Consider the following 13,453-nt stretch of genomic DNA (forward strand, 5'->3'; position numbering starts at 1 on the left):
CCATCTGGGCTTCTAGTCCAGTTGGCTTGGGGCCGCTGGTACCACATCTCTCCCATACTTTCTGCCCTTCCAAGGGCTCATCCTGCACTCTGGAGCCTGAGGGATTCATTCTGGGCCCTCTGGGATGCCCAAAGCCCTGTGCTCAAGCATCAGGAGGCCAGTGCAGGACCCACCAGCTTCCAGGGCACCAGGGCATGGGGCAGCTCACACCTCAGTGGGGCCTCCTGCCCAGCCGCACCACCTGCACAGCCTGAATGTTGAGGACAGCCCACCGCAGATCTTCCTGAGGAGGTGGCCAGAGGCGAGTTCATCAACCATGTCAACCCACTCTCTTCTGGTCTCCATTGTTTCTGATTATGTCAGCCATTAAGAATACTGATGTTCCATTCTATGTGAAGTTGAAGTTTTAAAATATAGTCAAGGAGGACTTCTGCAAGGATGGCAGAATAGGAGAAGCAGAGTAAACTTCTCCCCCATGGAATAACTGGAGAAAAGGCAGAAAACCACTAGGTTAGTGGTTCCAGGGTAGGAGTGGCCAGAGAAGAACCTTTACAATATAAAGTGGGGACTTATTTGAAAGAGTGGAGAAATTACATCTGAAAGGGCAGGGTGATGTTATTCAACTTGGACTGCTGCCACTGTGGCAGCTGCTACCAGCAGCTGAACAGGGGAGGGAGGAGCTCTGCACTTCCACAAACACATCTCAGCCATTAGCTGGGGAGACAACCCTTCTCAGCTCTGCAGCTGGGATATCTGGTGAGGGAACTTAGGAAACAATGGAACTTTTTTGACTGCACACAGAAAACTTGGTGCATTTACTCTTCCTCCAGGGAGGCCCACAGTGTACATGGGTAAGTGGCAGGGAAAAGCCACACAGAAGCAGAAGAAGCCCCTCTTTCACCCCAGAGGCTTGTGGGTGAATGGTGGGCAGGGTCCTTGGGGGCTGACTAGGAGGGGCACTTTTGAGCTGACTGAGGGCTAGGGGGGTGAGAATCACAGACCCACAACCTGAGGATGGTCTATTCAGAGGCCTGGGAATCCCCAGAACCACTGGGCCCTTAAGTGGACTCTCTGCCAAACACACAGGTCCCAAACCACACCCCCAGTGCTGGCAGGCCCCAGTGCACATGGAGAACTGCTGTGCTGATTGCATTTCTACCTGGTTTGGACATTGCCCAGCTGCAGTCAGGGAAAAGCAGGTTTGAGGAGAAGAGGTGGCACAAGATTGCCATCTGCTGGGAAGACAGCAAGCTGTAGTTCTTCTAAATCCTATACAAATGTCCAAATAATTCTGCATCTCCCAAAATAACCTTATCAAGATAAGCAAATGCCCTGAAGGCAATAGAAAATCACGAAGCATGTGATGGTCCAAGAAGATATGGACAAGCCAAATGATCAAATTCAAAAGCTAGAGGGAGGTTTTAATGTATTGGAATAGCTAGAAGTAAATACCAGAAACTACCAAACTCCAACCCAGCAGTCTGGACTCCTGAAGACAATTATATAATAATGTAGATTACAAGGGGTGACAGTGTGATTGTGAAGACCTTGTGGATCACACCCCCTTTATCTAGTGTATGGATGAGTGGAGGAATGGGGATAAAAACTAAAGGATAAATGGGGTGGGATGGGGGGATGATCTGGGTGTTCTTTTTTCACTTTTATTTTTTATTCTTGTTCTGGTTCTTTCTGATGTAAAGAAAATGTTCAGAGATAGATTGTGGTGATGAACGCATAACTATGTTATCATACTGTGGATGGTGGATTGTATACCATGGATGTTTGTATGGTGTGTGAATGTATTTCAATAAAACTGAATTTAATAAAAAAAATTTAAAAAATTAAAAAACAAAAAAAACAAAAAAAAAAGAAAAAAAAAAGCTGGAGGAGACACAGAACTTGGAGCAATTAATCAAAGATGTACATACAAATCTCCAAAACAACTTCAATGGGTTGGCTAAAAACATAAAGGACATCAAGAAGACTCTAGAAGAGCATAAAGAAGAATTTGAAAGGCTATTCAATAGCAAATCTTATAGAAATAAAAGAGATGTAGAGCAAATTTAAAATGTGCTAGAAACACACAACAGCAGATTTGAAGAGGCAGGAGAAAAAATAAGTTAACTAGAGTACAAAGCAATTGAATGTGAATACACAAAAGAACAAATGGAGGAAGTATTTGTAAAATTTGTAATGTATCTCAGGAAAATGTTGAACAACATGACCTGTACAAATATGAGAGTCATTGTTGTCCCAGAAAGAGAAGAGTAAAGGGCTAGGAAGAGTATTTAAAGAAATAGTTGGGAAAACTTCCCAACCCTTATAAAATACATAGATATGCAAATCAAAGTAGGCCAATGAACTCCAAATAGGATAAATCCAAATAGACCTACTTCGAGACATATACTAAACAAATCGTCAAATGATGAAGAGGAGGAGAAAGTTCTGAAAGCAGCAAGAGAGAAGAGATTCACCACATACAAAGGAAACCATATAAGATTAAGTACTGACTACTCAATGGCCACCATGAAGGTGAGAAGGCAGTGGTATGACATATTTAAGATTCTGAAAGAAAAAATTAACAGCCAAGAATTCTTTATCCAGCAAAGCTCTCCTTCAAAAGTGAGGGAGAGTTTAAAAATTTCGCAAACAAATACTGAGAGAATTTGTTAACCAGAGACCTGCCCTGCAAGAAATACTAAAGGGAATTCTACTGGGTGAACATAAAGAAAGGAGAGAGAGGTCTGGAGAAGGGCACAGAACTGCAAAGCATTAGTAAGGGTAACTTAAATGGGAAGAAAAAAGAGAGGGGGAAAATAGATCTGACAAATAAAAACCAAAGGTTAAGACGGTTGGTTCAAGAACGCCTTTACAGTAATAAATTTGAATGTGAATGGATTGAACTTCATAATTAAGAGGTACAGGCTGGCAGATTGGATTAAAAAGTATGGCCCACCAATATGTTGTTTACAAGAGATTCATTTTTGACTCAGTGACACAAAGATTGAAAGTGAAAGAATGGAAAAAAAAATCCACACAAGCTACAGCCAAAAGAAAGCAGGGGTAGCTACATTAATATCAGGCAAAATAGACTTCAAATGCAAAGATGTCATAAGAGACAAAGAAGGACACTATATATTAATAAAAAGTACAATCCACCAAGAAGAAATAACAATGATAAATTGTTATGTACGCAGTCAAGGAATTCCAAAGTACATTAGAAGAACAGTGACAAAACTGAAGGAAGCAATGAATATTTCTACAATAATAGTGGGAGACTTCAATATACCACTCTCTTCCATATGTAGAAGAACTAGACGAGGAAATTGAGAACCTGAACAATGTGATAAATGAATTACACTTAACAGACATATACAGATCATTGCATCCCAAATTACCAGGATACACTTCTCTATCACTCATGGAATGTTCTCCAGGATAGATCATATGCTGGGGCACAAAACAATTCTCAAAAAATTTAAAAAGATTGAAGTTATTCAAAGCACATTCTTTGACCACAATGGAATGCAGCTGGAAATCAATAACCACCAAAGAACTATAACTTTCACAAATATTTGGAGGTTAAACAACACACTCCTGAACAATCAGTGAATTAAAGAATAAATTGCAAGAGAACCTGGTAAATATCTAGAGATGAATGAAAATGAGAACACAACATATCAAAACCCATGGTATACAGCAAAGGCAGTGCTGAGAGGGAAATTTATAGCTCTAAATGAATACATTAAAAAGGAAGAAAGAACCAAAACAAAAGACCTAACTGAACAACTGAAGAAACTGAAGAATGAACAGCAAACTAACCCTAAAGCAAGTAGATAAAAGATATAACAAAGATTAAAGCATAAATAAGTGACAACAAAACAACAAAACAATAGAAAGAATAAATAAAACCAAAAGTTGGTTCTTTCAGAAGATCAACTAGATTGACAAATGCTTGGCTAGACTGACAGAATAAAAAAAGAGAAGATCCAAACATACAAATTCAGAAATGAGAAGTAATTTAAAAAATCATAAAAGGATACTAAGAACAACTGTAAGCCAACAAACTGGACAACCTAGAGGAAATGGACAATTTCCTGGAAACACATGAATAGCCTAGAGTGATCCAAGAAGAAATAGAAGACTTCAACAAATCAACAGCAAGTAAAGAGATCCAATCAGTCATCAACAGTCTTACTAAACAGAAAAGCCCAGGGCCAGATGGCTTCATAGGTGAATTTTGCCGAACATTCCAAAAATGACTGACACCGTTCCTGCATGATCTCTTTTAAGAAACTGAAGAAAATGGAACACGTAACTCATGTTTTGAAGCTAACATCACTGTAATACCAAAACAGATAAAGATGCTACAAGAAAGGAAAACTACAGGCCAATCTCCCTAATGAATATAGATGCAAAAATTCACAATAAAATACTTGCAAATTGAATCCAAAAGCACATTAAAAGAATTATACACCAGGACCAAGTGGGGTTCTTTTCAGGCATGCAAGGGTGGTTCAGCATAAGAAAATCAATGTAATATAATGCATTAACAAATCAAAAGGGAAAGGTCAAATGATCATCTTGATAGATGCTGAAAAAGCATTCAACAAAATTCAGCTTCCTCTTTTGATTAAAAACACTTCAAAAGGTAGGACAGAAACTTCTTCAATGTGATAAAGTGCATATATGGAAAGCACACAGGCAGTATGATATTCAACAGTAAAGGACTCAAAGCTTCCCCCCTTAGATTGGGAATGAGACACAGATGCCCACAGTCACCACTGTTATTCGGCATTGTGCTAGAAGTTCTAGCCAGAGCAACTAGACAAGAAAAATAAATAAAAGGAACCAAACTGGAAAGGAATAAATAAGACTGTCTTTATTTGCAGATGATATGATCCTATACTTAGAAAATCAACAAAGCGACTTGAGCTAATAAACAAATTCAACAAAGTGGTGGGATGCAAGATTAATGTGAAAGTCAGTAATGACCTAACTGAAGAGGCAATCAAGAAAAAAATTTCCATTCACAATAGCAACTAAAAGAATAAAGTATCTAAGAATAAACTTAGCCAAAAGACCCCTACACAGAAAATTACAAAACTTCATTAAAAGAAATCAAAGAGGACCTACATCAGTGGATAGGAAGGATAATATTAAGATGTCAGTTCTACCCAAACTGATCTACAGATTCAGCACAATTCCAATCATAACTCCAAAAACTTACTTTGCAGACTTGGAAAAGCCAGTTATCAAATTTATTTGGAAGGGAAAGGGGCCTTGAATTGCCAAAAACATTCTAAAAATGAAGAACAAAGTGGGAGGATTTACACTCACACACTTTGAAGACTACTATAAAGCCACAGTGGACAAAACAGCATGGTACTGGCACAAAGATAGACATATTGATCAATGGAATCAAATTGAGATTTCACATATAGACCCCCAGATCAATAGCCAATTGATTTTTGATAAGGTCCCCAAATACACTGAACTGGGACAGAAAAGTCTCTTCAACAAATAGGGCTGGAAAAACTGGATGTCTATATCCAAAGGAATGAGAGATGACCCTTGGCTCACACCCTATACAAAAATTAACTTGAAGTGAATCAAAGATCTCAATATAAGAGACAGTACCATACAACTCCTAGAAAATAATATAGGGCAACATCTTCAATACCTGTTAATAGGAGGTAGCTTCTTAGACCTTGCACCCAAAGCACAAGCAATGAAAGAAAAAATAAATAAATGGGAACTCTTCAAAATCAGAAGCTTCTCTGCCTCAAAGGTCTTTTGTCAAAAGGTGAATAGGCAGCCAACTCAATGAAAGAAAGTATTTGGAAACCATATATCTGATAAAAGACTGATACCCAGCATCTATAAAGAAATCCTACAAATGACAATAGTACCAACAGCCCAATTACAGATTGGCAAAAAATATGAAAAGACATTTTTCTGTGGAAAATACAAATGGCTAAAAAATGCATGAAAAAAATGTTCATCTTCACTAGCTATCAGGGAAATACAAACAAAACTACAATGAGATATCATTTCACACTAATAAGAATGGCTTCCATTAAACAAACAGGAAACTGAAAATGCTGGAGAGGATGTGGAGAAATTGGAATCTTATCCACTGCCAGAGGGAATGCATAATGGGCAGCCACTGTGGAAGACAGTTTGGTAGTTCCTCAGAAAATTAAATATCAAGTTACCCTGTGATCCAGCAATGCTGGATCTGAAAGCAGTAACATGAACAGACACTTGTACACCAATGTTCATAGTGGCATTATTCACAATTGCCAAAAGATGGAAACAATCCAAGTGTCCTTCAACAGATGAGTGGATAAACAAAATGTGGTGTATAATATGGTGGAATACTATGCAGCAGTAAGAAGGAATGAGGTCCTGAAACATGTGAAAACATGGATGAACCTTGAGTACATAATGCTGAGTGAAGTAAGTCAGACACAAAAGGAGAGATATTTTATGTTATCTCTAATATGAACTCCTTGAACAATATAAACTCAGCATCTTAAAATGTAGTATAGAGGGGATCTAGAGATACACAGAAGCTAGAGAATGGGTAATTATTACCTAATATGTACAGACATGTTAATGAGGTTGAACTTAAAAGTACAGGAATGGACAGGGTTGACGGTGTTTTGTTAATGGGATTGTAAGTAACAGTGCTGTATTGAAGGTCAACATGATTGAAAGAGGTTGTTTAAAGGCATGTATCCCACAGATTAGCACTACAAATATAAATATGTGTTTTCAGGATCTACTTCTAAAATATGACACTAATACAAAGAGTTAACAATAGAGTGGTATATGGGAAAACTACCTATTGTATAGTTTGGACTATATTTAATAGGAATGAATTACCAGTACCATACTAATACTAGGGATAAATAATTAGGGTGTGATAAGTGCTTTGGGGTGTTTTGGGTTACGATAATTGTTTAAAATGGAGAGTGATGATGATTGTACAACTAAGTGATGATGTTATGAGACACTGACTGTTTATCTTAGACAGAATATATGCTATGTGAAATTAGGGACTGTGTAATTAATATGTCAGGCCTTCAATCTTGAGGCATTCTCTTGTGAAACTTATGGATGTAAAGTGGAGGCTAAGCCTACCTATCATTATGCCTAGATTCACTTCCAGAGAACCGCTTTTGTTGCTCAGATGTTTCTCTCTCTAAGCCCAACTCTGCAAGTAAATTCATTACCCTCCCCCCTACTTGGGACATGACTCTCAGGGGAGTGAGTCTCCCTAGCAATGAGGGACATGACTCCCACGAATGAGCCAGGCCCTGGCATTGAGGGATTGAGAGTGCCTTCTTTACCAAAAGAGGGGAAGGAATGGTAACAAAATAAGGCTATTCTGGAGGTTACTCTTATGCAAGCTTCAGCTAGATATTCCAAATGGTCACAGTATGCCAAACCCAAATCAACAGTAGTCCCCAAAATCCTAAAGAATACCCAGGTCCCTATTGGAGACGCTATAAAAGTTTTACTCACTAAGTTTATTTCTCAGATACTTAAATCCTCCATAGTGTTCCTATGCCAGATAAGTCTCAAAACACAGAGGCAACAGCTTCTTCAAGAACATCAACCAGATGCATCCCACTTTGCCATAATGTCAACACCCCTTTTCAAAATGAACAAGTTAGGGTGGTATTCCCATTTGCTAAGCTGCTGAAATGCAATATACCAGTAATGCATTGGCTTTTACAATGTGGACTTGTTAGTTCACATATTTACAATTCTAAGGCCATGAAAATGTCCAAATTAAAGCATCAAGAAATAGATACGTTCTCTGAGGAAAAGGCTGATGGTGCCTGGAAAACCTCTTTCAGCTGGGAAGGCATGTGACTGTCTGCTGGTCATTTGCTCCTGAGTTGCACTGTTGTCAGCTTCGGATTCCAGTGACTTTCTCCTTAAGTGTCTGTGGAGTCTCACTTAGCTTCTCTGGGGCAAACTCTGGGTTTCATCTCTTAGCTTTACAACACCAAATGTCTGGGTCTGTGTCAGCTCTGGTTTCAATGGCTGTCTCCAAAATGTCTCTGGACATTTTTTCTCTAGGTATCTCTGAGCTCTCTTAAGGACCCCAGTAAACTAATAAAGACCCATCCTGAATGGGTGGGACCCATCTCCATGGAAATAATCTAATCAAATTGTCCCACCTACAATTGGGTGGGTCACATTTCCATGGAAAAAGCCTAACCGAAAGATTCTACCCATGATAGGTCTGCCATGAGACCGGATCAAAAGAGCATAGTCTTTCCTGGGGTACATAACATTTTCAAATTGGCACAGGTGGTCAATGCCCAGATAACCCTGAAGATTGAGATACTGATCAAACATGAGGGAGGAATAGCAACAGGCAAGATAGGATTTAACAAAGGATTACGAATACTGAATCTTGATGTAAGTCCATATTGTTTGTTGTTTGTTTTTTTTGTTTGTTTGTTTTTTTACTCTCTACGGCATTAGAACAGCTGGAAGGAAATAACTGGAATAGTGGAACTGTAACCCATAACGTTCTTTGAAATTTGTAGTATAATTACTTGCTCAATCATACTTTGAATGTTATCACTTTTCTGTATATATGTTTTATTTCACAACAAAAAGTGTTTAAAAAATACTGGATATCAAATGATTTGTGAGGCTCTCAGCAGCATGAATTAAATCAGCTTGAAACGTGGTTGCAATACATAAGCCATACTCAAACTAATGAAGGTTATGACTTGAACCTTACAAGTTTCTATTTAGGTTTCATGCCACTTGAAAACACTCAACTTTTCATCTAGCTTCAAAGTTCTTGGAAATTGACTCAGGTAGTCAATATGCTTTGCATTCTTCCAAAGCTTATTACCACATATCTTCTTTTTCTTAGAACGAATCAAGAAATGAGTTGGAGATAAATTGACAGTTATTCATTCTCTATGCTACGATGTTTGAAGCCAGAGATTATTTGTTCATAGGTACATTAGGATGGCATTTAACAACTGGCGTATCCCGTGTTTTATTACAGAAAATTATCAAGCAAAAAATTTAGTTATAAAGCTAATAATGTGGGTAAATAGTAGCAAGGACTGGCCATCCCTTCCCCTGACTATTGCTCCAAACAAACAGCAAATGTATAGCACTGACATTCTCAAGAAGATGTCATAAGAGGTATGGCTTCTTTAAAATTACATTAATTTTCTCACATCTTAAATGTACCTTTCTAATGCTTGAGCTGAATTAAAAATAAATCTGAAAGAGTAAATAGTATAAAAGAAAGAAGAATTCAGTTAAGGTAATATCCTACTAAGGTTTACCTTTTGGAGAATAGGATCATTGTAGAGGGCTCTGTTTCGGTTTGCTAAAGCTGCTGAAATGCAATATACTAGAAATGGGTTGGCTTTTAACAATGGGGATTATTAAGTTACAAGTTAAAATTCTATGGCCTTGAAAATGTCCAAACTAACTCATCAACAAGAGTATACCTTCGCTGAAGAAAAGCTGCTGGCATCAGGTTTCATCTGTCACATGGGAAAGGACATGTCTAGTATCTGCTGGTCCTTTATTCCTAGGTTTTGTTGCTTTTAGCTTCTGGGTTCCAGTGGTTTTCTCTCTGAGCATCTGTGGATTCTCTCTTAGCATCTCCAGAGTGTTTCTCTCTACAAGCTCCCTGCAAATGTCTCTGCCTTTTATCCTCTCATAAAGGACTCCAGTAAAGGATTAAGATGCACCTTGAATGGGGTGGGTCACATCTCAATCTAAACAACCTACAAAAGTTCCCACCCACAGTAGGTCTGCCCCCATATGGATGGATTAAAGGAACATGGCATTTCTTGGGGTACATAACAGCTTCAAACCAGCACAGGCTCCAATTGTCAAATATTTGTTAAAAACCTACTCTATCCAAGGCACAAGAAAGGTGTTTTGGAAAAGAAAAATAACTATACAACAATGTAGCTAAACTATTAATACATGGAAATAATTAATTTACCAGACATTAGAAATACAACCCTTCTAATCTGTCAGCCATAAATTTCAATGAAAAAGAAAGGGTACTGTGAGTTGTTATCCTCATAGTTGTCATAGATAGGATTAAAATCACTCAATATAGAGTTTCACTATTCATTCAGCAATGATATAAAAGAAAACTATTGGAAATTATTTCAATTATTGAAGCTCATGTTGCTAATATTTAGATGGATATTTTGTGGGTAGTACAATTGAACCCAAAATATATATTTTTAAGTTAGTTGGAGGTGCTATTCAGTAGCCATCATGAAACAGTAATAAGGAAATTATGTGATTTACAAAATTTCTTAATTTTTCTCAGCCTGAGTTTCCTCACAGGGTTGTTGTGAAACATACAGAATCAAAAACAGTGCCTGGTATGGTACATATTTTCAGTAAAGGTTGACTATTATTACAAGTAGTCTTTGCCTGTCATCTATGTTTGTTAGTGTCCATTTATATATTCAAATGGGTGAGTGTTTCAACTTCCTATAAGGTATAGATAGTAAATATTCTTTATAATTTCTTTTCATTTATCCTTAAGAATTGATAGGAATGAATTCATATGGAGGCAAAACTAAAATGCAGAATTCAGAAAATATTTAGTGAATTTTACTGATATAAAATAGATTACTTTTTCTCTTTATAATTGCTTTTGGAAATGGATAAAATTACCTCCACTAATAGCCTTATCTACTTTCTTCTCTTTGGTCATACTGCCATAGAGTTGTGTTAATAACCAATCATTGAGCAAAAGAGTCTTATTACGTATCCAATCTCTTTCATACAAGTGCGGGTCATGGCCAGGTATAATTTTCAACCTAGTTACTTATTGGGTTACTATCTTACTTCCTTCTAAAAACAATTAATATTCTGTTTTTTGGCCTTATGTTGTTTACCAGATGTAATGAAACAAAATAATGTTATTTTTTGCAATTTTAGGAAAGAAGTTTGAACTATGACCACAAAGTTGACAAGGTACTTATTCTATAAAATCAGCCCAACATTGAATTAGTTGCAAACTAAGATTTCACCACACTAATAATAATGATTTAATTTTCACCAGGAATGTATTTTTCTAACACAGCCTAAAAGTTCTCTTATTAATAGCAAAAATATTTGGTGAAAATGAATTCATTATTTAGGGAGCAAGATTCATGGGAAATACCTTTCTGAGGCATTCCTAACAAGAACAACAGTATAGTCAGTCAATTTCCAATTAGATCCAAGTTATTAAAGCAGATATTTTACTAGTTTCCATAAATCTTACAGCAGATCAACATTTCTTTACATGGTTTATAGCATATGTTTGCATCTTTGCATAACATACATGTGCTGGTTTGAATGTATTGTGTCCCCCAAAATGCCATTATCTGTGATGTAATCTTTTATGGGCAGACATATACAGATTAGATTGTAATTCTTTGATGTTTCCATGGAGATGCACCCCACCCAACTGTGGGTGATGACTCTGATTGGATAATTTCCATGGAGGTGTTACCCCACCCATTCAGGGTGGGTCTAAATTAAATCACTGGAGCCATATAAATGAACTGACAAACAGAAGGAACTCAGTGCAGCTGTGAGTGACATTCTGAAGAGCAACTGAGAGTGACATTTTGAAAAGGAGCTATAGCCAAGAGGGACACTTTGAAGAATACACAGAAGCTGAGAGAGTAGCTGCAGATGAGAGACAGTTTGAAGATGGCTGTTGAAAGTAGACTCTTGCTCCAGAGAGGCTAAGAGAGGACAAACACCCCAAGAGCAACTAAGAAAACTCTGGAAAGAAGCTGAAGCCTAGAGAGGAACATCCTGGGAGAAAGCCATTTTGAAACCAGAACTCCAGAGCAGACGCCAGCCATGTGCCTTCCCAGCTAACAGAGGTTTTCCAGACACCATTGGCCATCCTCCAGTGAAGGTACCTGATTGTTGATGTGTTACCTTGGACACTTTATGGCCTTAAGATTGTAACTGTGTAACCAAATAAACCCCCTTTTATAAAAGCCAATCCATCTCTGTTGTTTTGCATTCTGGCAGCATTAGCAAACTAGAACAATACAGATGTACACTAATTTATCATATTTATAATCATTTTAGATTTTTCTGCTAAAGGACATAAAAAATTAAACATATCCAACAAATTAGAAACATACGTCAGAAAGCAAATCACAACTAAAAATGAAGTAAATTTGATGGCCTTGCTAAACTTTCAGAACAGGATTAAAAATAGTGTTCTGTTCCTGAAAAACCTGTTTCTATTTAAGTTTCCAGCCTAGTAGATTAAACTCTTGCAAGAAGATTCCTCCAATTAGAGCAAGGAAGGGTTACAATTTCTGAAGAAACAAATTTTATTTTTAACCCTAGAAAATTCAATGTTTACAGATGACCACCTAATCTAATTACAAAGGGTTAATCCCTCAGTTTACCTGATTGATTTGATTTCTCAAGCACTTCAGACTTGTTTTTCTTTGTATTACCTAAACCACAAGCATGTTCTGAGAATTAGCAAAAAACTAATCATTTGAGGTGTGTTTCAAAATCATTTTTCAAGGGCTGAGAATATAATCTTTCCACAGTAATAATTTCTGTAATAGCTATATTTGGCAGGCATTGTTGCCCAAAAAAAATCTTGTCACTTATGCTACATATATTTTCTTTAATTGTGTTTTGCATTTATTCTAGATCTGTAACCATCACTGTGTATAGCATTGTTATTCATCATTGTAATTTAGATTCTTTTGATAAGCCTCTAATCTCATCTGGACCACACAGACTTCAGACAGCATGTGGATTCTGGATGTTAAAGGAGTTGTCTAGGTTTTGCTAATTCCAAAGGGAATTCTTTTATCTTTTTTGCAGGGGAGCAAATGTATTCTATATACTAGTTGCTATCTGAGGGAGATAAACATGTGAGTCATATATAGCAAGAGTCCTCTGATTACAGCCATGATGTACAAAAGTGGAATCTCTATTTCAATCCTTTTCAAATTTTGTCTCTTCCTTCTCAGCATTTATAAAAGTATTTTTTTTAAATATGCTAGTCTTCCTAGAGTAATCTTAAAATTATTTTGAATTCTTTATCTTTTGTGTTAATTGATGTATGTGCCAAGATCAGACTGTGTAGATGAATAAACCAAAACCACTTTGCAGAAAATGAGTTTTCTTAGAATGTTAAGGATTGCAAAAGATATCGGCTGTCCTGTGGAGTAAGAGAGAAATGGAGAGGTGGCTTGAAGCTAAACCACCCCCCTTCCCCCCACCAGTGTACAAAGGAAAGAAATAGCCTTCAACTATTCTTTCCCCTCTCCTTTTCAAGAAAATCACTCTTTAGTTACTCCTTTCTTTTCCCCATGGTCAGGTTGGCTGCATCTCCAAACACTTGTAAGTACTGTATGTTCTGACATATCCTGAAGTCATGCATTAG

Source organism: Choloepus didactylus, chromosome 13, assembly GCF_015220235.1.
Source record: "Choloepus didactylus isolate mChoDid1 chromosome 13, mChoDid1.pri, whole genome shotgun sequence".
Lineage (NCBI taxonomy): Eukaryota > Metazoa > Chordata > Mammalia > Pilosa > Megalonychidae > Choloepus > Choloepus didactylus.